Source organism: Dasypus novemcinctus, chromosome 31 (assembly GCF_030445035.2).
Source record: "Dasypus novemcinctus isolate mDasNov1 chromosome 31, mDasNov1.1.hap2, whole genome shotgun sequence".
NCBI classification, from domain to species: Eukaryota; Metazoa; Chordata; class Mammalia; order Cingulata; family Dasypodidae; genus Dasypus; species Dasypus novemcinctus.
The window spans coordinates 9370639-9397911 of record NC_080703.1 but is presented as its reverse complement, the minus strand read 5'-3'; the positions used below and the strand labels follow the sequence as shown (position 1 = coordinate 9397911).

At 42.9% G+C, this 27273-nt stretch overlaps 1 pseudogene; it reads right to left on the bottom strand.

Annotated features, from left to right (window-relative positions):
* Positions 1 to 1316: 1316 nt before the first annotated feature.
* Positions 1317 to 27273, bottom strand: part of LOC131276993 (HUWE1-associated protein modifying stress responses 1 pseudogene) — an 82947-nt pseudogene continuing 56990 nt past the window's right edge.

Here is a 27273-nt window from a genome sequence, read left to right as displayed (position 1 = left end):
ATATAATCAATAGTTTTTAGTATGATCACAATGTTGTGCATTTATCACAACAAAAAATTTTAGAACAATTTCATTATTCCAAAAAGAACTCTGTACTCTTTAGCAGTCCTTCCCAAGCCCTATATAACCACTAATCTAATGTCATCATTATAAATTGATTTATAGTGACATTTTTTACACATGGAATCATGCAATATATAGTACTTTGTGTCTGATTTCTTTCACTTAGCATAATGTGTTTTTTTTTTCATTTTGTTTGGTGTAGTAACATCCAGAGAGTGACTCTTAGGTTTAACTCTAATTACGCTTCATTATGAAAATGAATTTCCTTGGGTTTTTTTCCACAGGTCTCCCTGCTTTCAATTCTTAGATTTAGGCCTTGTAAAGTTCTCTGATTGCAGTTTTAGTAAACTGGGAGCCCCTACTGCTTGATAGAATAGCAGGAATTCCCAAGGTAGGCAAGTTTCATGCTTTCCTGCCCCAGTGCCTGAAGGGACCTTGCAAATCCCTTTTATTTTATGCCCCAAACACTCTCAAATGCATCAGGGTACTACTTCAACCTGTACAGAATACCAAGATCTCATTCCCCATCTTAGGTTCCTTGTTAAATAATGCTGAGCTAGGTTGTTCAAATAAACCGACCAGACAGATTAAATTAGATTGTGTGCCACAGATATTTAAAACAAAAAAAAATTTTTTTATTGATTCAATGTTAAGTATTAATTGCATGACCATCATAGCACCTCTTTACATCACACAATCACCAGAATTAGAAATTTCTTTGAAAACTAAAAACAGGGCATAGTCCAATAATTAGAAGTTGCACACTGTTACTATATAGAAACCAGGTGCATGGTACAGTGCTGCTGTGAAAATGGAAGCCTGCAGATTTGACAAGGAAGCCAAATCATGTTTTAGACAATTTTAAGAAAGTGGCAATACTGTTGAAGCAAAATACTCAACACAGCAGGAAATGAAGGACCAAAAAAAAGAAAAAAGAAAAAAGAAAAAAACAAGCATTATATAACCAAATAAACATCTGATATTTCCTTTCCCTTTTGAGAATAAATACAGTTAAGGTCACTTTTATCCTTGAAATGGATATGTTTGCCTATGATGATCTTGCTAATGACTATACATTATCTGATGTCCTCTGCTAGGATTATAGTTTTGAGAAAGCCATAGTTACAAGAGGCATCTGCTGCAAATACCTAGAAATTCCTTTTATGGCAACCACTATAGAATTCACTTGTCTTAAACAGTGAACAAGGGAGGATGGCCTCATGTTTCCTTTGCAATAATAGTATGTGCTGAGGATCAAGTGGCTTTCAAGCAGCATGGTGGGTGTGAAAATGTTTGCAGTTTAGATCATTCTGTTGCGTTTATGGGTTGGTGAGTCTGTAGTGACATCGCCACATTGGGCTGAGGTACGCTTTCTAGCTCCACCATTGTCCAAGTGGAGTGCCGTTTCTTCTGATGTGAAAGTGTTCACATCGACATCGTGGAGTCCACTTCTCCTCCGACGAGCATTCGATGCGCTGCTTACACGTGGAGGAGAGCCTGGGTCCTCGAGCGCGCCATGCTGGCCATCGCAACACTAAGCCCGTGCAGAGCCTCGGCTTCCCGGAAGGGCTGCAAACCAGCCTCTGCAGATGAGCTAGCTTCCGCTGAAGTGCTCGGTTAGGGGACACTACAGTCAGTCCTGGGGGAGCTCTAGAGTTCCCAGGTGGAGGAACTTTTCCACACAGGAAGCTGATCAAATCTTCTCTACGTACAGTTCTTCTGCGTTTTTTAACCCAAGCCAACACATCCTTACTGCGACGCTGATAGCCAATCTGAACTCCAATATCAAAACTTCGCTGACGGGTATCCACGCTTTCTTTGCAGAGATTGGTGACGGCGGTGGCTGCATTTTGGAAGGGGACCCGGAGAGGAAGTCCTGGCTGTGACACGCTCGGGCTTTGTGGAGCCGGGCCGCGGCGGTGGCCGGGTTCTGGCAGAGGCGCCGCAGCTTCCGCGGCTTGTGCTCGGGCTGTGCGGCCGCCGCCTCCTGCAGCTCGGGGGCAGCTGCTCGCTGCGCGGCCTCGGCCTGGCGCTGCCCTCCACTCGGAGAACCAGTGCTCGGGCCGTGCTCCCGGACCTAGGCCTCGCCCTCCTCCCGCCGCGCCTCCCTCCTCCGCGGCCTCCCGCGGCCTCGCCGCCGCCGCCGCGGCCTCCTCGGGCGGGGCCCCGCGGGAGCGTCGTCGTCCAGCGGCCCGGCGGCGGGGCCCAGCGGCCGGCGGCGGCTCCTTGCGGCGGCCCAGCCTCCTGCACCCCGGGGTCCTGCGAGCCCCGCCCCGCGGCCCCGCGCAGCCCCGGCCCCCCGCCCCGGGCCTCCTCACCCCCGGACCCCCGCTGGAGGACGCCGCGACCGGGGGACCGCCGCCGCTCGCCTCGCCCGCCGGCACCTCCTACCGCCCCCCCAGGGCGCCGCGGCCTCCCCAGGGCCGCCGCCGCCGACCGCGGAGGCTTCCACACAGGCCAGCCTGTGCCGCCCAGCCCACCCGGAAGACTCAAAAAAAATTTTTTTTGACAGAATTAATTTCTCCTTTTTTGGTCCTCATAAGTATTATAGGTTAAAAATACAGATAGCATTACTTTTTACTTTGGATTATGATCCACCTTAGTCTTTAACTAGATCAGTCCCATCCCCTTTTGATTGAAGTCTGATCCTTTCTTTAGCTTCTTTAACACTTGCCGTGTGGGGTGGCCTTTTTCAGTTACTGCTGCTTCTCAGCACCTTTAGAGCTGGAGAACGTCAGCTCTGAGTCTCAGATGTCATCAGACACCTAAAGTTCCAGGGAGCTACTAGGTTACAGAGAAAGAGCAGAGCATCTCGGAACTTAGAAATAACAAAGTCCCAGAGTAAATGTGACTGTTATAAGAGCTTACAGTCTAGGCCCTAATTCCCTTAGGAGCATCTTTAAATGAAACTATTTTTAGATATAAAAATCATTTGATGATTAATTTGTATTGAGGTGATTGGGCACAGACCATCAGCAGAAGCTTTGTTTCACTTACCTTTACACTTTTACCAGGGTTACATTAATCAACAGGTAGAACATAACAGATTTGCTTTGCTCCTCTTTAAAAGTCCCTTTTTGATGAAGATGAAGTTCTGGGAAATGGATTTGGTTCGAGCAGTTGAGCTCCTGCCTACCACATGGCGGTCCAGGGTTCGGTTCCTGATGCCTCCCAGAGGACACGAGCAAGACCACGAGCATATTCTGGTATGATATGGAATCTTGGTCTTCTGGACAGAATACTCAGATAAGTAAGACAACTTTTTATAAACTTTCATTAAGAGCAGACTAATAATCCAAGAAAATGTCATTATTTTAACAGAGAGAAAACCAAACTCCAGTTTTGTATGAACACTCAGTTTGATACGAAACCTTTTTTAAGGTTAAAAAGTATCATAAGTTTATTAAATTTTAATTAGCATTGACTGTGACACACACAATTCACACTCACAAACCCTCTGTGACTTTCCGTATCCATTCAGATCAGCCTGCATGTTCCTACCTTTCATAAAATCAGGCATTGGCCTTAGGAAAACCACACGCCCTGAAACTATGGCAAACCAAATTCCCTTCCGCAAACCCTCTGCGACTTTCCATGTCTGCTCAGGTCTTGTCCTACATATTGGTACCACTCATTCTTTGAAAGCCAGTGATTTCACTTCAGGACAAAGCTACACTCTTTCCTTTAACAAAGCATATGCTGCAGGCTTGATACACCTGCTACCAAAAAAGATCTTTGAAGTGCTTTCATACATCCTACAAAATACGATCATTTTTAAATAACATTTGCCAAAATAAACTCATTAAATACAAACTTACATTTTTCATCTTAAAGATCTAATAGACATAATGCTAGCTTATTTTATTAGTCCCCATATAAACTTAGGGAGAACATACCCTAGTAGATTAAAATGAAAACAATGATGGTTTATGTAAGAAATGTTTTTTCTCTTCTTCCACAGGTTAAAAACCTTCTTGTTTCCATAATATTCTAAAATGAACAACCTCAAAAGTATACGATCTTTGAAGAATATACTACAATTGTTCTTAGCATTTTGCCCAAAGCATAATCCAGGAAAACCTTTTTTTATAGCTCTCAAGGAGCTTTACTTAGTGAAGTCTGGCAATTAGATTAAAAAATTTTTGTCCATTAAAAAAATTGATGTATATCATTCATACATTGCGGTCACCCCTCAGGCTGAAGTGTGGTTTGCTGGCGGGGGAGCAGCCGCGGCAGGCCAAGCCACTGCCCCCATAATAGGGTGGCTGGTCGGACTCACCGCCACCCCTGAAGGAAGCTCGGCATGGGCGCGGAGTGCCCTCGGGTCTCCCCTTCTTGGCAGCCATGCTTCCGCGGCCGCCCCTCCTCCCGGATGGCGCCACACAATGCCTGTAGGGTGGCACCCTTCTTCTTCTTTCTCCCTGCTCAGGCGCAGGGCGGAAAATTCCAGTCTGCCCTTTTCCCCTCCCCCGACAGCAGCAACAGCCAGGCGTGGGCGGAAAAATCCAGTCTGCCCTTTTCCCCTCCCCCCGACAGCAGCAACAGCCAGGCGTGGGCGGGAAACTCCAGTCTGCCCTCCACCCCAGCAACAGCAGCCACCAATCCCTAAACCCTGCCACTTCCCCCAGCAACAGCAACAGCCAATCCCTAATCACCACCCCTCCCCCATCCAGTACCGCCCACTGACCTTTCTCCGGCAACCAATCAGAACAGGGCATGGCTTCGACCAATCAGCCTTCCCCAGCCCCTATAAAACTGTTGCCTCTCCCTCAATAAAGTGGACTTGCGTGTTTACCTTGTCTCCGCGGTGGTTCTTCTGCCGTGCGCCCTCCAGTCCTGAGAGCCCCCGACAAGGGCCTGGCCTCCCTTGTCCCCAGTTCGTCGCCTGCTTCTCCGGGTGACCCCTTCGTCGCCTGCTTCTCCAGGCGACCCCTTCGTCGCCGGCTTCTCCGGGCGACCCCTTCGTCGCCGGCTTCGCCGGGCGACCCCGTCAGCCGAACCGCGCAACCCCTTGTGAGACCGATCCCTCGTCTGCTGCCGGACCGACCCCTCGTCCCAAGTGGGACCGACCCCTCGTCCCAAGTGGGACCGACCCCTCGTCCAGAGCTGGACCGACCCCTCGTCCGCAGCCAGACCCCACCTCTACCGACCGAGCAAGCCGCCGCAGTTGGCGCCCAATGTGGGGCAAGGCAACCCCACCACAGCCTCACTCCATAACCTGGCAGCCCCCCCCTCCTCTCTTCTCACCGTGGGACTTCTCTCATGCAACATTGCTGCTACCTGAGCCTTGGCTACCTCATACGATCCACGGCGGTCTGGGAGAATCGCTGGATGGCTTTCTCCTTCCATGTCGGGGGCTTATACCGACCCGCTATGATTAAGAGGAGCCTTGGATTTCTCGGGAGCACGCGCTTGCACGTCTGAAGTAACCCTACCATAGCCCTACGCTCTCCTCTCTTCTCACCCCTATCTTTTCACTCTGCATTGCTGCTCCTGAACCTTGGTGACCTCATATGATCCACGGTGGTCTGGGAGAATTGCTGGATGGCTTTCTCCTTCCATGTCGGGGGCTTATACCGACCCGCTATGATTAAGAGGCGCCAATAAAATTCAGGAGCACGTGCCTAAGCACCTCCACCCCTGCCTTCACCTCTGCCTCCTCCCCTCCACGCTTGCTCCCCTTTGCCTTGCTCCACTGCTCGTCATCCCGCCCTCCCCTCGTCGGGGCCTTCTCTTGGCCCGCGACCACCGTCGGAGCCCCACCGGCTCCGACCCCTTGTCTCACCGCGCACCTCAGCTCCCATCGCCGCGCTCTCAAGGTAAGGGCCCCTTTTCTTATCGGCTCCAAAAGGCCATTAGCAATGGGTAACATCCTATCTGCTAAGCAAGCCCCACAAGTTCGGGCCCTCGCCGGTCTCCTAGACACTCACCGGTGTAAGATCTCTTTCAAACAGCTTCAAGTATATTGGGACCTTCTTCTCCCCTTTAATCCGTGGCTTACCACGTGTCAGCTTTGGGACCCGGACACCTATACTCGCCTTATAGATAGGGTCACTTTTGCTGTGGAGCAGGAAGGTAAAAGATTCCCTCCTGGCTTATTACAGGCAACATGAAGTCCAGAAGAAATCTTGAAGGGTATAATCTATGATATGCTATATAAAAAAGGATTTAAAAGCAGCTATACCAAGAAAGTAAGAATTATGAGTCAACTGTAAATAAATTATATATTTCTGTTAATGTGTTGTAATTGTTCTGTGTTTGTCTGTCTGTTCGTTCAATGTCAACATATATTGTGATACCTCCGGATGGTAAATATAAATTACTAGAAATCTTTAAAAGAGCTCTATTCAAATGGCCAAAAATTAAATAAGTACTTATATTAATACTTAAGTTTATTATATTAATACATAAGTTTAAATGTTAATAAGATATCTACAATTTAAAAAAAAATTGTAAGTCTTAATTAACAAAATTAACTGTACGTCTTCATAAAAAGTTGTTCTTGCCTAGATTAAAATGAATAACTTATTTTTCTTCACAGGATAATATGAAGAATGTAAAACTTATATGAATATTAAAAAGGTTAAAAGTTTGTAAAAATGCTAACGGAAATGTAATAAGTTTTGCAAAAAGACGTATTTTGTCCTAAAGTAGGATGGCTAATTTTTCATAAACTCTTGAAATTTAATTTGCATGCGGCAAGTGTAAAAGGTATTGTGATAACTTTACGTAAGGGAATGTGTTCTGTAAAGATAAAATTTATCTTCAATAGTTTACATTAAGGTATTAAATGGCTAATTCCAAAAGGTCATTCTTAAATATATATATATAAAACTGAATTGATGATAATAAAAATAAAAGGTAATTTTATAACAGGAAAGATTAACAGCAACCAAGCTCCCCTGCCAACTTGCTTTTAGGAAACGGTTTCTAATATTGCATGCTACTAAGTATTTAAAGAAAAGTTATTCTTAAGGAAACAGAAGATGATTTTGTCTTTGCAGCCATTGTCTATTTAGCAACACCCCTCGCTATCGGCCTAGCCACTGTTGCAATGGACGATTGGAACCTTAAACAAAGACTCCTCCTCACTGTCATCTTCCTATCTATTGTTACTATATTTACTGCCCTCATTCTCCTTCGTTTATAAAGCAGTCTCCTACAAACCACAAAGCTTCTGTCTTAAATATACCGTTCTCAACCCTATCCTCTAAATGATCTTCTCACTTCCCCCACAGCCTTTAATACTTTATTTCTTCCTCATAACCTTTGCTTTCTTGATAATATTTTCCGCCATCTGTCTAGCCGCTACCGCACCAAAAGATTGGAACCTCGGCCAACGAATTCTACTCTCCATCGCCTTTCTGTTTATTATCCTCTTTTATGCTTTACTCCTTATCTTCCTCCCATAATGACTTCACCAAGCCTCCTCTTGTCCAAAACCCTCACCCTTCTTTTCCTCACACTCTCCATTGCACTCACCAACCCCGGCCATCAGCCTTTTAATTGGACATTGGCCACCCTTGCTTGCAATGGAAAGATACCACCCCCTAAATTGTACATTTATATCCCCGTCATACTCACCTCCCTCTTCAGCCCCGCTTCCCTCATTGCTTACTGCCTCTTGGGCCTCAGCTACTTGTTGCTGCTGCCATCCTGGTCCTTATTTGAAAAGAAGGGGGAAATGCGGTCACCCCTCAGGCTGAAGTGTGGTTTGCTGGCGGGGGAGCAGCCGCGGCAGGCCAAGCCACTGCCCCCATAATAGGGTGGCTGGTCGGACTCACCGCCACCCCTGAAGGAAGCTCGGCATGGGCGCGGAGTGCCCTCGGGTCTCCCCTTCTTGACAGCCATGCTTCCGCGGCCGCCCCTCCTCCCGGATGGCGCCACACAATGCCTGTAGGGTGGCACCCTTCTTCTTCTTTCTCCCTGCACAGGTGCAGGGCGGAAAATTCCAGTCTGCCCTTTTCCCCTCCCCCTGACAGCAGCAACAGCCAGGCGTGGGCGGGAAACTCCAGTCTGCCCTCCACCCCAGCAACAGCAGCCACCAATCCCTAAACCCTGCCCCTTCCCCCAGCAACAGCGACAGCCAATCCCTAATCACCACCCCTCCCCCGTCCAGTACCGCCCACTGACCTTTCTCCGGCAACCAATCAGAACAGGGCGTGGCTTCAACCAATCAGCCTTCCCCAGCCCCTATAAAACTGTTGCCTCTCCCTCAATAAAGTGGACTTGCGTGTTTACCTTGTCTCCGCGGTGGTTCTTCTGCCGTGCGCCCTCCAGTCCTGAGAGCCCCCGACAAGGGCCTGGCCTCCCTTGTCCCCAGTTCGTCGCCTGCTTCTCCGGGCGACCCCTTCGTTGCCTGCTTCTCCAGGCGACCCCTTCGTCGCCGGCTTCTCCGGGCGACCCCTTCGTCGCCGGCTTCGCCGGGCGACCCCGTCAGCCGAACCGCGCAACCCCTTGTGAGACCGATCCCTCATCTGCTGCCGGACCGACCTCTCGTCCCAAGTGGGACCGACCCCTCGTCCCAAGCGGGACTGACCCCTCGTCCAGAGCTGGACCGACCCCTCGTCCGCAGCCAGACCCCACCTCTACCGACCGAGCAAGCCGCCGCAATACATGAACATACATAATAAATACATGTCTAGCAAAAGTTGTGAATATAAAACAAGCATACATAATATCACACAGGGCTCCCATACCTCACCCTATCTGGCAAGTCGATTTTATTTAATTATCCCCGAGGCTACACATGTTTTTCTTTCTTCTTTTTTTTTAAAGTGAGGTACCTGGTCAAGGGATTGAATCCAGGACCTCACATGTGGGAAGCAGGCACTCAGTCTCTTGAGCCACATCTGCTCTCCATGGCTTTTGTTTTTTGGCTATCTGGTTGTGTCATTGTCCTTTTGGTGTGTCACCACACCTCTTGGGGGCCTGTGCCTCTCCGTGCAGGTCTGGGACTCCTCTTTTCTATTTTTCACCAGGAGGTCCTGGGGATGAGACCCAGGTACTCCATGTGGTAAACAGGAGCTCAACTGCTTGAGCCACAGCCACTTCCATCCCCATGTTTTATAATGAAAAGAATAATAATCCCAAGGTGGGAATTCCCTCAGAACTCTACAGCAATCCAGGAACTCATTGTGCAGAATAAACCAGGCAAAACATGGCTTATTCCATAACATTTTCCTTGTGATTATCCCCCAACCCCCCGTAGAGAGAACTCTAACTTAAACCCACACCATCTCCATCACTTTGGGCCCTGCCCTTCCCCCTGAGCTGCCTCTACTGGGAAAGCCCTGGAGCCAGAGATTCAGAAGACGAGAAGATTGTGACTCAGGCAGCCCGACTGAGGAGTTACCCCAAAGGTACTGGCTTCCTTAGGGGACAAAGAACCCTCGGATGGGGTGCTGCTGTTTTCTGTTTCAGGGATTTTTTATTTTTCTTCCATTTTTTTGTCCAAATAGTTTTGTCTATCTAGATTTTGGCATGACCTTCCTGTTCATTAATTAGTAAAGGTCTGAGTATTCTGGCTTTTAAGTTTAAATGGTAAGGTGGCAGGAGGAGTTAAAAAGAGCTTCTAAAGCTTGACTTTCCTAATTTTGGGGACTCCAGGAGTACTAGTTTATATACAAGCACTTAATTTTTTTAAGCAATTTGAATAGAGCTCTTTTAAGAATTTTGCTTGTTACTTTGGCATTACCATCTGGAGATGTGAAAATATATACAAACAGACAGACGCAAATAGAAACACACACACACACAAACAGAAACACAGAACACATAAAAGTCACTAAGGTGAACCACCATTTTTTGCTCTTTCCTGGTATGACCTGCAATTTAGCTCTCTACCATGTATATTCCTCCTAGAGGAGCTGAGGGTTTACATTTAATCTTGCCACCTGAGGCTCCAGGTGGGAGGTTGAGGGAAGTGGTGTTTTCTTCATCCTGGGCTCTGCCAATTGCCACCCAGTTTTCTTCTGGGGGGGGGTGGTTACCAGGGGATGGGAGGGAAATCATTTTTCCAGTGTCCTTCTTTCCTGAAATGTGAACATATATAGGTTCTTTGGGGCCTCCCTGTTCGTTTATTCCTGTAGGCAGTTCGTAGAGGGGTAGAAATTTTGCGGTGGCTCAGCTGCTGGTTTTAGAGAGCAGCCCTGTCTGAACTGAGTACCCTGACAGGTGTGGGGTGGGGTGGGGTGGTTATTTCCATTCTCAGGCTCAGTAAAGGGGAATAAACAGGAGGAGCTAAATAAAGGCTTCATTGGGTTCTTCGGGATTGAATCTGTGAGGACATTTCTCGAAACAGTCTTTACAGGTAAGTTTTAAAATTTTCCCATTAATACTGACTTTTGAGAGAGATAAATAAGTACAGAGACAAATAAATTCAGACAAATATGTCTGAATATGCATGATCTCAACAACACATCAGTTAACAATTGGACATTAAACACTTAATTTTACTAAATACCAATTAATTGCTGGATTACTTATTTCTTCAGGAATATACTCAACAGATGGACTCAGACCAGGGCCTCAAACCCTGGATGGAAGAATGGTACTCAGAAACTAGAAAGGTGTAGAGGTCAAAGCAAGAGGGATTGTTCTGGAAGCAGGGCCCAGGACCTCAAACCCAGGCCCAGGAGACTCAAACCTCCATCCAAACTCCCCAATCCATGTCTACTAGTTAGATGTCCAGATCTGGAACCAGAAAGTTTCTGCCTTTGAAACGTTAAAGTGGTGAGGGGCCTGGAGTGCCAGCAAGGCAAGAAAATTCCAACAGCTGAGGTTTTAAACCAACAGGGTCTAGCAGCTGCAAAAGGCTAGGTGCTCACCTGTCCTGCTGGGGCTCCAGAGCCTTGGGCAGATTCCTTTTTCCTTAGGGACCCTTGGTCTCACTAGAGCTGCCAAAGTATTACTGAGCAAAAAGTGGAGGGTTCTCTGCCCAATCACTCCAATGACAAATTTTAAAGAGAGAAAGAGTTTGTTGCTAAGTGGCAAAGCAAGAAGATAGGGTGGTCTATCAGCCCAAAACCTAAGGAGTTCAGGGTTTTCATGGATTCAAACAAGGGGAGATGGAGTGATTACTATTATATGTTACAATAGCAAGTACAAACAAGGATTGGGGTTAGTCTAGGGTAATCATCACGATGTAAGTATAAGCAAGGGCTGACTTAGTCTAGTGAGTTTCTGTAATTTTAGATATTAACTTTTGGCTATTCCATAATATACCAGAAAGTAAGAAAAAGTGTCTATGTATGACTCAGTAATCATAATAATTTGTTTATTTCTAAGTCCCAGTTACAACACTGGGCCAAATGAGAGGACTCAGAAGCAGGAAGCTCCATATGGAAGAGAGAATGTGGGGCAGGAGGTGGGGGCACCATGGAATGATGTTTCTGGGCATTCCAAGAAGCTGCAGGGAAATGGGAGGGGTGGGCTCTAAACACAAGCCCAGTCATTGTCAAGCCATCACCATCACCCAGACAGGCCTGGCTGAGTTTCCTGTCTGCAAGGACACCCGGGAGAGGTGGCTTAGAGGGGTCTGGGCAAAGACTGTCCCTTGGGGCTGGGAGCAAGTGTCTGACCCATTTGGCCCAGGGTGGTTCACTTGGTCCAGTTCCTCTGAGCTGCTGTCTGTAGGAAGTCCATGCAGCACAGCCCTCCCAGTCCTCGGGGGCAAGCTGGCCTGGCCAGCTGTGGGCACCAGGAACAGGTCATGCCTCCTGGGAATGGGTGTGAGAAAATGGGAGGGATGGTAGCTGCTGGCCATGTTAGGATTGGGCCTTTCTGCATCCCTGCCCAGGGGCTATGTAAAAAGGGGCTTCAGAGAAGCACTGCCTTTGGCCAGAGCTAACACATCTCTGCTTGTATTAGTCAGCCAAAGGCGTGCTGATGCAAAATACCAGAAATTGGTTGGTTTTAATAAAGGGTATTTATTTCAGGTAGGAACTTACAGATACTAGACCACAAAGTATAAGTTACTTCCCTCACCAAAGGCTATTTGCACGTGTTGGTGCAAGATGGTTGCTGACATCTGCAAGGGTTCAGGCTTCCTGGGTTCCTCTGGCCTCACCTCCTCTGTTTCCTACACAGGGTCAGCTATAGACTACGAGGCTCTCTAGGCTCTGCCTCTTTCTACAAAGTCAGCTGTAGACTATCAGGCAAACGGCTCTGTCTCTTCACCTGGGGCTCCAGCTTCAGCATCAAACTCCATCATTAAAACTCCCACATTAAAAGCCCTCAACTCTGTCCTTTTCCAGCCTTTTCTGGAAATTCCTCTGTAATATTGGGCTCTCTTTGATAATGGTATTGAGCTCAGAGGCTCTATGCCACCACGAGTAAGATGCATGCAACATTATCCCAAATGAACAAGAGAGGGGAAAGAAACCAGGGAATATGAGCAGGTGATGGGCCTGGGAGCCATGTCCTCCATGGGAAGGCTTGTTACTAGAATATCCGTAGCTGCTGTACTGAATAATGTGAAGAAACAGAGAAAGCCACGATTCCTAAATTTGGGTGCTCTGAGAATGATCAGCAAAGCCTGGGCATCAACAGGGATGGGCAAAGGGGCTCCAGTTAGGTGGTGTCAGTAGCCAGATTTCTGCTCTCCAAAATGCTGTGTGGGTGAGGCCGGTGTCTTTGCTTCAGGGGACAAAGTGATTTTGTTTGCAAAGGGAATCCAGTAAGGAAAGGAGTTATTTACATTGACCCCAAAAGATAATTGAATGAGACAACAGCATCAGGCCTCGGTTTAGTAGCAAGTGTCTTCTCTCCTGCATCCAAGGCCCCATGGGGATCTTATCATGGGGCATCTGTGCCACACTGGTGTCCATCAGTCACCCATGGAAGAGGCTTCTGAGAGTCCAGGGGACAATACTGGAACCCAGTGGGAATGGCAGCACTGCACATTCCTGTACCTGCTGTGTGCCCAGATCTGTGTCTGATGCTCCTTGTTCCCCCTTTCATGTTCTCAGCACTTCAGGGTGATGCGGTACTTAGAGCAACACAGAAATAAGGCTGTGGTACAGTGCTAGTGCTCAAAAAAACATATTTCCAATGCTGATTTTTCCAAATCAAACATAAGATCTCTTTCAAGTTCCCTCATTGATGGTTGAGTCTTGGGAGTATCATTGTGGGGTATGAAGGAGCAGGAGTCAGTGAAGAAAAGTAAGAGAAGTTTCCTCAAAGATCTGGTCCTAGAGTAACCATTTCAATGGTGATAATGATCACAGCAGTAAATCTGCATCACACATTGGACAGAGTTCAAATCCTTACCCCCATTTCATCCTCCCTCAACCCTTTGAAATGGGCAGTGTCCAGACCCCCCTTTCCTAGGTGTGAACCAAAGGTCAAGCTGTGATTGGAGCTGGGGAGGAAATGGTGCTGTCCAGCAGCATGGCCTTGGGGCAGGCATATCTCTTGAAATGAGTGTGTCTTTTCCCTGAGGGCTTCTGGCCATGGATTGAGGAATGTCCATGGGTCTCTGTCTGTCAGGGTCTCAGAGCCCACCCAGGGTTAGGGAAGATGGGGGAGGCAGCTGATGACTTTTGCAATCAGACCAGGGCATGCCCTTTCAGCATTTCATAAATTCCACATATATTTTTGAGCCATCAATGAGCCAAGCACTGAACTCAGACCAATATCACAAATATCAATTTATTTCCCAAGTTAATGACAAACATATGAAGGAAAAGCCAAAAATGATAAGCAGTACAGTACATAGGAAAAGGGCTGGGAAAACTCTTACTGGCCTGAAGAAACTCTTACTACTTGGGGCATTCAGGGAAGGCTTGTCAGAGGGGTCATCCTTCAATTGGCCTCTTGTGGAACGTGTAGTTTTGCAGCCCTCCAGGGACAGGAGGACAGAGTGACCAAACTTGAAGTGCAAAACTAAGTGAAGGAATGGATACCTCTACAATTATAGTGGGGAACTTTAACACATCATTATCACCATTAGAAAGAACATCTCAACAGACAATCAATAAAGAAACAAAGACTTTGAACAATATATTAGAGGATCTAGACCTAACAGACATATACAGAACATTACACCCAAACACAGAGGGGTATACATTTTCTCAAGCATGCATGGATCATTCTCCAAGATAAACCACATAATAGGCCACAGAGAAAGTGTCAATGAATTCAGAAAGATTGAAGTTATACAAAATAATTTCTCTGACCACAGTGGAATGAAGCTGGAATTCTGGAAGGACCAGAGGACCAGATCAGGCACAAAGATATGGAACTTAAGCAACACACTCTTAGACAAACAGTGGGTCAAGGAGGAAACCTCAAAAGAAATCAGTAACTGCCTTGAAACCAATGAAAATGACAACACAAACTATCAAAACATATGGGATGCAGCAAAAGATGTACTTAGAGGGATATTAATAGTCATAAAATTCATACATCAAAAAGAAGAAAGAGCTAAAAATGAAGACATAACTGCACACCTTGAGGAATTAATAAAAAAGAGCAACAAACTAAGCCTATAGGAAGAAGAAAGAAAGAACAAAGATCAGAGCAGAAGTAAATGAAATAGAAAATAAGAATGCACTAGAAAAAAAACAAAGAGCTGGCTCTTTGAGAAGATCAATGAAATTGGCAAACCCTTAGCTAAACTAAAAAGGAAAAAAAGAGAGAAGAAGCAAATACACAAAATAAGAAATGAGAAAGGGGATATCACCACTGACCCCACAGAAATAAAGACTACCCTAAAAGAATATTTTGCAAATCTATAGGTCAGCAAGAAGGACAATTTAGAGGAAATGGGAAAATTCCTAGAAATACATAAGCAACCTACATTGATGAAAGAAGAGACTGATGATCTCAGCAAAGCAATCACAAGTAAAGAGATAGAATCACTAATTAAAAACCTCCCAACTAAGAAGAGCTCCAAGCCAGAAGCCTTCATAGTTGACTTCTACCAAACATTCTGGAAAGAACTAACAACAGTCTTGTTTAAACTCTTTTTAAAAATTGAAATGGATCATTGCCTAACTAATTCTATGATGCTAACAATTACCCTAATACCAAAGCCAAACAAAGACAGCACAAAAAAGGAAAATTACAGACCAATCTCTCTAATGAACCCAGAAGCTAAAATCCTGAACTGAATACTTGCTAATCAGATTGAACAACACATCAAATGAATTATACACCATGACCTAGTGGGTTTCATCCTTGGTATGCAAGGATGGTTCAACTTAAGAAAATCAATCAATGTAATACACCACATAAACACATCAAAGGAAAAGATATCACATAATCATATCTATAGATGCAGAAAATGCATTTGCCAAAATATAGCACCTTTTCCTGATAAAAACACTTCAAATGATAGGAATAGAAGGAAACTTTCTGAACATGATAAAGGGTATATATGAAAAACCCACAGCTTACATCATTTACAATAGTGAAATCCTAAAATTTTTCTCTCTTAGATCAGGAGCAAGACAAGGATGCCACTATCACCCTTCCTATTTAACATTGTGTTATAAGTACTTGCTCGAGCAGAGGCAAGAACCAGATATAAAAGATATAAATTGGAAAAGAAGTAGTCAAAATTTCACTATTTGCAGATGATATGATCCTATACAGAGAGAAAGCTCTGAGAAATCTACAATAAAGCTTCTGTAACTTATGAAGCTGCAGGTTATTAGATCAATGCATAAAAATCAGTAACATTTCTATACACCATTAATGAGAAATCTGAGCAAGAAATCAAGAAACAAATACCACTTACAATAGTAAATTAAAAAATCAAATACCTAAGAATAAATTTAACTAAAAACATAAAAGACATATACACAGAAAACTACACAACACTGTTAAAGGAAATCAAAGAAGACTTAAATAAATGGGTAAATATTCCCTGTTCATGGATAGGAAGACTAAATATCATCAAGATGTCTATACTACCCAATCTGATCTACAGATTTAATGAAATCACAATAAAAATCAACAGAGCATTTTTTAATGAACTGGAAAATCTAACTATGAAATTTATTTGGAAGGCCAAGCAAACCTGAATAGCCAAAGACATATTGAAAAAGAAAAAGAAAATCACAGGAATCACACTACCTAACTTTAAAACATACTAAAAAGCTATAGTGGATACAACAATATTGGCAAAAGGACAGACATACTTATCAATGGAACAAAATTGAGGGTTCTGATATAAATCCTTGCATGCACAGTCATCTGGTATTTGACAAGGCCACCAAGCCCACTCAACAGGGAGAGAATGGCCTCTTCAACAAATGGTGGTTCAAGAATTTGCATCCATATTCAAAAGAATGAGAGAGGATTACCATCTCACACTGTATATAAAAATGAACTTAAGATGGATCAAAGACCTAAATATAAGAGCCAAGACCATAAATATCTTGGAAGACAATGTAGGGAAGCATATATAGGACCTTGTAATAGGAAATTGCTTCATGAATTTCACACCAAAAACATGATCGGCAAAAGAAAAAGTAGATAAATGGGCCTCTTCAGAATTAAAGCCTTTTGCACCTCAAAGCAATTTAACAAGAAAGTAAAAAGACAGCCTCCCCAATGGGAGAAAATATTTGGTAACCATATATCTGATAGGAGGCTAATATCCAACAGATATAAAGAAATCTTATATCACAAAAATAAAAAGGAAAATAACCCAATCAAAAAATGGGCAAAAGATTTGAACAGATGCTACTCTTAAGAAAAAATGCAAATGGATAAAAAAACACATGAAAATTGCTCAACATCACTAGCTATTAGGGATGAAAATCAAAACTATGATGAGATACCATCTTACACCAATTAGACTGGTGGGTATTAAAAAGAAACAGAGGCCTAAAAATGTTGGAGAGGATGTGGAGGAATGGGAACACTCATCCCTTGCTGGTGGGAATGTAGAAGGATCCAGCAATTGTGGAGGACAGTTTGGTGGTTCCTGAAAAAAACTAGCTATAGATTTGCCATATGACCCAGCAATTCTACTGCTGGGTATATACCCAGAAGAACAGAAAACAAGGACATGAACCAATATATGCACATCAATGTTCATAGTGGCATTATTCACTATTGCCAAAAGTTGGAACCAACCCAAATGCCCATCAGCAGATGAATGGATAAGCAAAATGTGGTGTATACACACAATGGAATGCTACTCAGCTGTAAGAAAAACACAGTACTAACACATGGAATAACATGGATGAATCTTGAGTGAAACAAACCAGGCATTGAACGACAAATACTACATGACCTCTCTGATATGAAATAAGCATATCTAGCTGTCTCAGAGAGCTAGAGACTGGAAGAAAGGCTTACAGGAAATAAATGGAGAGAGGAATTTTGTGAACCAATGCCCACATGGGTGAAATCTATGATGAAGTGGAGGTAAATTGTTGTGCAGTGAAGGGATAAGATGGGACCACAGAGATACTATTGAGTTGGGCTTTGCAGGTTTGTGGGGGATCTGGGTTGGCAGGATGGGTCAGATGGTCCAAGGAATGGGTGGGAGGGTTGGCAGGAGAAAGTGAACACAGGAGATTGTCGGGTATGTGGTTCAAACTATAATGTCAAGAAAACTCTTTAGAAAATATAAGGGAGGGTTACTGGTCTAAGGGGGGCATGTGGCACAGGGTGCACCTACAGCAGGCTTCTAGGGAGCGTGTCAGTGTTCAGATTGTCTTAGTGTGTTGTATCAGTGGATGAGACCCATACAATGAGCCAAAAGGTGTTGTACCCCCATCCTGGGGATGCCTGATGTTCCCAAATAGAAGGGTGAATGCCTCCCAAGAGCATGTTTTGCTCTCAATGGGGGAGAACAGACTAGTATGTCAAGCCCTCAGCATTGTTGCAAATATCTATGAATCTTGTCCATCAAGCAGTGAAGCTTGGATGTCACCGTGGGCCCTAAGAGGAGGGGATAGAGGAACAGAATAGTAGAAGGGGGAGTAACTAGGGGACAACGGAAGTGTTCTGCATGATCCTGCAGTGATGGATACAGGCAATTTAAAATATCGCCCAAATTTATAAAGGTGTATAGACTAAAATGTAAACCATAATATTAACCTTTGAAACCAAAAATTTATAAAAGTGTATAGTCTAAAATGTAAACCATAATAGAACCATGGTTGGTAGCTATGTTTCAATATCTGTACATCAGTTGCAACAAATATAACATCCACATGTGTGATGGTTAGGCTATTATGTCAGCTCAGCCAGGTAATTGTGCCCAGTTGTTTGGTCAAGCAAGCACTGGGCTAACCGTAATAGAAGAGCATTTGTGGACTTTAGTCACCATTAACTTTACTGCAGTGGTAAATCATAGATAGCTGGTTATAATTACATCAGTCAGAGAGATTGCCATCAGCAAGAGTGATACTTAATCCAATCAATTGAATACCTTAAGAGGGGAAGTGATTCCAGCATTGAGAGAGAATTTCCCAGCTCATCTTTGGACAGCCAACATCTCCCAGACCTCATCAAGATCCTTCATTGGACTTTCTTTGCCTGCCTGTGGAACCGGGACTTATGCATCCCCATGGCTGTGTGAGACATTCTTCTATAATCACGTACTATTGACAGATATCTCTTGTTGATTCTGTTTCTGTAGAGAACCTTGACTAATACAACATGTAAAAAGATCATTGCAGGGGAAGGGGGAAAAGGTTTGATGTTGGGTTATGGGAATTCCCTATATTCTATATGTGACTTTACTGTGACCTAAAACTTTTTTTAAGACATAATAATAATAATAATAAAAGAGGTTGTACACACTGAGAAAGAAATGGGGATTGCCTTGCCACTGTACATAGAGGGCAACACATATTACAGTGATGAAAGGCAAAATGTCAAAAAACTTTTTGTGATATTTTTTAATTTTTAATGCCCCAATTTACTTTTTACTCTGTTTTAGCTTTTATAATTTATTATGTATTCCGTTTCTAATCTTTAAACCTATCATTACTATTTCTTTTTCCTATTAATTGAATTTTGCAATATATTAGACTTCATTTTTGAAGGAATTTTGGATCACAGAGGGATTCAACAATGGCAGGGGAGGAGCACTGACGTGAGGTGTCATTGATGAGGGATGCATGGGTGGGAGGGGGTTCTCCAGCATATGCATATAGGTTATATGGATATGAGTGGGTGTTCATTCGGTATTGACATAAAGGATAGAGTACCACATGACAACTGAGGGAGTGCTGAGTTCTCATTCAGGGAAACTCTGTTGTACTCCCCAATGGAGCAGCAACAACCCCCCAAGTACAAGGGCCAAGACCAGGGAAGAAGGATGGTCTAATGGTGGGCCCTTGAGGGTGATGACTATACTTATGAGCCTGTGTGCTTGAAATTTCAACTCAGCCTAGAGCTACAGGGTGCCTAAGTGTTACCTGCTGAGAATCTCCATGTTGCTCAAATGTGATCACTCGCTAAGCCAAACTCAGCATATAAATGCATTACCTTCCCCCCAGTGTGGGCCTTGACTCCTGGTGGTGAGCCTACCTGGCATGGAGGGATTATTGCAGAGCACCAGCTGGTGATGCGAATAGAAAAAGATCTTGAATAAAAGGCAGAAATGGTAAAGACAAATGAGTTTATATGGCTAAGAGACTTCAAAATGTGTCAGGAGCATCAGAGGAGTTGTGCTTGTGCACATCTCAGCAAGATCTCAAAGACAGCCAAAGTAGATACTACCCCAGGTAGTGGTGGTTCTCCTGAGGGCTATGGAGATACCCAGTCCCTATGGTCATGACACATGGCTCTGGAGTTCAGTGCCTTGCCAGTGGGCCCTAATTTGTAATTTGTGCTCCTAAATGTGATGCAGGTGGACTCAGATGTGACCTCTTTATGCATGCCTCTTCTGTCTCTTTTTCTGAACCTGTGGTTGGTGCTGAAGTTGGTGTATGCTCAGGAGACTTGAATCTCTGGACTGTCTATGTGCCAGTTAGGCCCTGAGCCTCATCAGAGTTGCAACCCTGACTCTAGTTCACTGGGCTTACCTAAGTCAGCTAACAGGGAGGTGAGGATGGCCAACCACCACACCAGGCAACCAAAAGGTCTACATCTACAAGCAGAATTCCATCCATCATCCATGTGGAATCTAAGCTCCCTCTTGATATAGAGGTGGAGTGGACATCACCATCCCAGGATCCTTAGGATGGAGGAATAAAATATGGATTAGAGTGGGCTTACTGGTATTCTACTATAGAATTATTGTGACTCTAGTGATGGAAGAATGTATTTCATTGATGTGGATAAAGTGAGTGACCTCAGGAGTTGCTGAAGGCAGGGAGAGGGAAAAAGAATTGTCATATTAGGGCATTTTTCAGGACTTGGAGTTGTCCTGAATGATATTGCAGGGACAGATGCAGGACATTATATATCCTGTCATAACCCACTGAATTGCCTGGGATAGAGTATAAACTACAGCATAAAATATAATCCATGCTGTGTAGCAATGCTCCAAAAATGTACTCATCAAATGCAATGAATGTACCACACTAATAAAAGAAGTTGCTTATGTGGGAAGAGTGGGGGATGTGGGGAGTGAGTTATATGGGAACATCTTATATGTTTTATTGGAACATTTTGTGCAATTTATGTATCTTTAAAAAGATTTTTAAAAATTTTTATAAAAAGAATATTGAATTCCTGTCCTGGGAAGTCTGCTACATTCTCTAGTAGAGCAGCAAGAATCCCCCAAGAACATCACAGTGCCTAGTAAGGTTGGACAGGCCATCACACCAGGCCCCTTGATATTGATAGTTATATTTATGGACCCTTTCTATTGAAAGCCAGACTCAGTCTAGTATTATGTATTGCCTAAGAGTTACCTCCTGAAAGCCTCCTTTTCTATTGAAATCCAGACTCAGTCTAGTATTATATATTGCCTAAAAGTTACCTCCTGAAAGCCTCCTTTTCTATTGAAATCCAAACTCAGTCTGGTATTATATATTGCCTAAGAGTTACCTCCTGAAAGCCTCCTTGTTGCTCAAATGTGGTCTTTCTCTAAGCCAAATTCAGCATGTAAATGTGCTACATCCCCCCTAGTGTGGGACATGACTCCCAGGTATGAGCCACCCTCGCACCAAAGGATTACTACCAAGCACAGACTAGTGATAAACTTGAAAAAAAGACCTTGACCAAGAGGAGTTCATATTAAATACAAATGAAGTTAATTACAGAGTTTATGCTTATGCTTGTATATGCAGGTCAGCAGGATCTGATTGACTGCTACAGTAAATAGTTCCTAAACCGTGGGGCTCCTCAGGGCTCTAGAGATATCTAAATGCTGTAGGAACAGCAGACAATCTCAGGAATTTGCCCTTCCTTTGGAACACATGCTCCCCAATGAAACAATGCTACACTCAATTACACTTTCCCTACACATGGCTCTTCTGCCCCTTTAATTTGAACCTATAATTAGCTATATACTTGCCAAATATATGTCCCAAATATTTAAATATTTGGTCTGTTCATATGTCATTTGAGCCCTGAATCTCAGCAGAGTTTTAACATTTACTTACCAATTCTTTGGACTTAACAGGACAACTACAAAAGGTTGATAATGGAAAATGCCCATTCTAGGAAGCAGAAAGTATCTGAAACTGCAGGTAATACAGTTAAATCCATCATCCCCATGGGATTTAATCCCCATCCCAATCAGAGGCAGGGTGGGCATTACCATTCCAAAATCCTCAAGATTGTGAATGAAAAAACATAAGGGTGTAAAAGCAAATATGGACTAATGTAAACTTATTATTATTCAATTAATGGATGAACTTGCATTATTGATATAAAGGCAGGTGCCACTATCAGTTCTGAGGAGAGGGAGAGGGAAGAATAAGTGCAACATGGGGCCATTTTGGGGACACTGGAATTGTCCTGCATGACATTGCAATTTAGAAAACAGGCCATCATGTATTTTGTCAAAACCTATAAAATGGTTCAGACAAAAAAATTTTTCAGTGCAAAGTGTAAACCATAATGTAAACTATAGTCCTTGGTTTGTACAATGCTTCAATATGTGTTCACCAACTGTAACAAATGTGCCCCCACTAAAAAAGATGGTGTTAATGAGGGAAAGCGGGGGATCGGGAAGGTATATGGGAATCCCTTATTATTTTTGATGTTAACATTTATGTAATCTAAAACGTCTTTTTACAAAAGGTAGTTTGGAAAATAAAAGATACCATGCAGCTCAACAATAAAAATAAAGCTACCCAATTTAAAAAATGGACCAAAGAGTTGAGTTGACAGTTGTACAGAGAAGAGATACAAGTGATGAAGAAGTACAAGAAAAAATACTCAGCATCACTAGCAGTTGGGGAAATGCAGGTCAGAACTACAACGGAAAAACATTTCATACCTATCACAGTGGGCACTATTAAAAAGTTGGGAAACTGCAAGTATTGGAGAGGATGTGGAGAGATAGGACACTTATTCACTACTGGTGGGAATATGGAATGGTGGGGCCACTGTGGAGGCCTGTTTGGCAGTTTCTAAGATATTTGAATATAGACTTGCTATGTGATCTGACAATATAACTACAAGGCACATACTCGAAAGAACTGAGTGCAGTGGCATGAACAAACATTTACATACCAATGTTCATAGCAGCATTTTTCATGACTGCCAAAGAAGGAAGCAAAACTCATATCCATCAACTGAGGAATGGATAAACAAATTGTGGTGTATGCACATGATGGAATATTAAGCAGTGCTAAGAAGAAATGAATTCATGAAGCATATGACAACATGGATAAAACTGAAGGACCTTATGTTGAATGGGGAAAGCCAGACACAAAAAGACAAATACTGTATGATTGTGCTTTATGAAATAAATATATTGCGTGAACTCATGGAGCTAATAATAAGAATATAGGTCAACTGAAAATAGAAGGCATGTAAAGATCAGAAAGCTGAGGATTAATCTGTGCAAAATTGGTAAAAACTTTGAAAATCTTTAAAAGTGAAAAACAATGGGAAAACACACGTAGTTTTTGTAACTAGCAGAAATATTGTAAGTTATGACAGTAGTTGAAAGGGTAAGTATAAGGTCATGTATATTACTAGAAGGAAAGCTAAAAAATGTCATGTAGGACTGTATAACATAGTGAAGCCTCATTTGAAATATGAATACGGGTGATATTGCATATATAAGCCTGTTTTAAAAAAAATAATTTCAAATAAACTAGAGATACAGAAACAGAATAGCAGCTATGTATAGCAGGGGAAGCAGAGAGAGACTGAGGGATGATGATTTTTTCGTTTGCTTTTGTTTATTATTATTATTGCAATAATGAATATGGTCTAAGAATGATTGAAATGGTGAATACACAATTATGTGATTATAATGAATACCATACTTTGTACATGTAGGAGGTGTTTTTGCTTTAGTAATATGCATACATATAATTGATTAGTTAAAAAAATTTCAGGCAAGGGACTCATTAATGGAGCTTAGATTTTTTTCCAAGGGATGGGTTTAAAGAGAAGCCCAAAGGCAATTTTTCTCCTTGCAATTTCCTGGCAAGCCAGCAGATGGCCCTTGTTGGCAAACCTTTCCATGGATTTGTTTCTTTCAACCTCTGCTTTCCTGGGTTTCTTGTCTGGTCAGATCTGAGTTTCAAAGTGGGCTCTGCTGGCTGAATTCACTGAAGAGAAGCCCTCTGACTCACTCTCCTTCTTCCCTTGTAACAAATGACAGGGAAGATGTCTGTTACCCATTTGGTCTGCTCCTGAAAACCAGGATTTCTATCCAGGCATGAGGCTGTGGGATGGGTGCCCTTCCCAGGTGCTGTGAGCATTTAGTAACTCATGTTTTTTGTTTGGGGTTCTTCATCTATCTGTCCCTTGCCCTCATAGGATTTGGACAGAACTGTCCTGGCCTGCTAACTCTTAACGCATGTCCCTTGGATAGCATCTGGCACCTTTTTCCATTGTTTGAATGAGAGAGTTGAGTCCTGACTGCCTGCTCTGATGCCATCTTCCCAAAACTCCCTCTCCCTTTGAGCTTTTGAACATTCTTCAATCTTTAAGATTCAGGGTGCTGTCTACTTCAAATAGATTAAGTGTCATCATTGAGAGGGGATGAGGAGATACAATTCTGTAACTTGAAACTTTTGGGAGACAGATTGTACAATAAGGTTAAGTACTTAGAGTTCAGAAAAGGAGCAATAAGAATACAAGAGTGAAGGTTCTGATTAAAAAGGATAACCATGAATGTTTTAGATCATAATTTTTGAGGCTTGTCCAGAGGTCACTGGCCAAGGGCTTGTGAAAACCATGAAGCCAGGAAACTTGATTGTTAACTTTTCTTATGTTTAGTTCTATTTGTCCAGAAGCATTTGCCCATGAACAAAAAAAGATATTGAGGAAAACACAAACTACTTATTCAGCTAGTAGAAAGTCTAGAGCCATCCATTTATCTAGAATAACCCCACTACAAATTCTAGGGGGAATTGAATTTGCTTTAATGTATTTGTAGTAGCTATAGCTACATGTTCTGTTTGGGAGGGCAGGTGCCAGAGCAGTTAATAGTATTTCTTTGATTGTGTGATATGACTGATGATTTGACAGTCATCATTGACTTTTCCTTTATGCACTACATGCAAAGGCTTAGTGATAAGTTCAAAATTGGAGATCCAGATACTGCAGAACATAGTCATTCTCATTAAACACCAGTGCTGTTTCCTGGTAGTTGGCACAGCCATGCTAACAAATGCCTCTTCTGTCTGGTAAAACATTTCTTTGCCATTCTGATAATTCAAACCCTATGTGTCTTTCTATCAGCTCTAAGATTTAGTCCTTTTTCTTGGGCATTGGTCTGCTAGGAAGTTCAGAGTTGGGAGGGTATTTTATCCAAATATTCCTTGGTATTACTGGTGATTAAGAGGCTGCTTATGTACTGTAGTATAATAGAACTCCATCTGGTAGTTGTAATTCCCTCAAATCTTTAGACAGTAATTCTATAAGTAAGAGTGAGGGCATTTGTAAATTCTTGTTGAAGGACAGTCCAGCAATGTTGCTGTTTTCTATTGGTTTTAGGATCCTCACACTGAAAAGCAAATCATTCTTGAGAATCTGGACTCAGAAGTATATAGTAAGAATTATCTTTTAGGTCAAATACCATGGGCAAATAGAGGTTTCTGGATAAAGTGGTGAGTGATGTGTAGGGATTTGGTACTACCAGGTGAATGTCTTCCACTATGTGATTAATGGCCCTCAAGACCTCTACAAATCAGTGCTTGGTGCCAGTTTTCTGAATGGGCAAGATGGGAATATTTTAGGGAGATTGGCAAGGCTCTATGCCTAAAAGCTACAGAGTGACTGAATGATAGAAAACAGCACATTATAACTTAGTGAACTTCTGTACATCTACATAAGTGTGGCCAGCTGCCCCATCTAAAATCTTGTAGCATAAAATAATATTGCTAGATGCATAGTTTTGAGCATATAACATTCAGTGCATTGATTTTAATAACCAAAATCTGTATTGGGGCAGGGAAGAGGTTTGTAAGTAACAAAAAATTCTAAGTCAGAGGGAAGAAAATATTTTACTGACTCAGAGAAACCTGCAAGAGTTTGAGAAAGCAAATCACAGGCCTCCATGCTGAACAGCACTCAAATCAGTTTGCTATTCCCTCCCTTTATCTGCTGCTGGCTCCTTTCTATCTAGGAAAAATGTTTTCCATTTATAAGGAGGAATACAGTGATGTATTTGGCAATAACCTCTAGCAACTGCAGCAAACATAAACTAACTTGATTCCACATTCCACTTTGGAAAGTTTCAGTTAAGGAAACTATCTGGTCTAGCTTTTGGGAGTTGTCCTTCCCTCCAAAAAATATCTGGATCCAGAAGAGGTGACTACTTAGAATCATATTAGGAAACAGGCTTAAATTTAAGGTGAACATAGTCTTCTTATCTGGAACAATTTGGAAAAGGAAAGGATGTGCTGTTAATAGTTATTCTGGAATAATAGATACATAAATTGTACCATGTTGACTGTGCTGAGTGAGCAGCCTATTACCTTAGAACAATGTGAGGCATGCTACTTCTTACCTTAATCCCTTATTAGAAACAAATACTACACTCTCATTTCTCTGTTATTTCCAATTTTTTAAACTTTCTTTAATTTTTCTAGTTAAATTGAATTAAATAAGCCTCCTTTGTCATATAATGATAATAGTAAATTTCTTGTGCCTATTATGAAAAATTCAAATTTACTTTATAACAAATGGAGCATGCATTTTAATTTTTAAAATGATAACTCTTATTATTACTCCAACTGTGATAGCAGTTTCTTTCCTTCCCCTCCCCATATGGTCCATGCCCTTTTCTGCCATGTTTTATTTCCTGGAAGATGATCTATAGGAATTTCATCTTTCAGGGTCCCTTCCCCCTGCTTCCTTTTTGGTTTGGATTAGCAGGCATAACAGGCACTGGTAGAGTAAATGAGGTAAGAAGAGAGAGAAGTTATGGCATTAATCCACCTTGTTCCATTCTTGCTTGGGTGGCCTATGGCATTTCTATGCAAACCCTCAACTATCAGATACACAAAATGACCAAACCAGTGAGTATTATTCATCTGTTCTTCATTGAATCACTGGTGCTTGTTCAATGAGCCCACTGAAATGTAGACATGGGACAGTGATAAAAGCCATGAATGTACTCAAAATAGTTTATCTCCCTGTTACAAATTTAATACTTCACCAGCCTACAGCAAAGGCCAATGTTCAGTCACAGAAATGGCTCTATTCTCTGGGTGCCCTGGTCATCCTCAATGACAGTGGTTTGTCCTTATGGGCAACTAGCCTTTATCACCTTTATAAAACTAACAGGAAGGCATGACACACATGACCTTTGAAAAAGGAACTAATTTATGGTAATGAGAGCATGGGAAAGACCTTACTTCATTGGATTCACACTTATTGTCATTTCATCTGGCAGCAACCAGGCTGGCAGAATGGTGGAATTAAGTCTTGGCTGTGGTGTAAATCACACTGTGATGCTTGGATAATATACAGAGTTCAGCAGGTTAAGTCATGCAACTATTTCCCCAGAGTCAGGTTATATAAATCCAGTAAACAATGGATGTGAGTGAGATGGCTTCTCTCAATATTAAATGTACTTACTCACTTATAGAGACCAGGAGTCAGTACTGGCCAGGGGGCTTGATGACGATTACCATATGAAACTGCATTGAT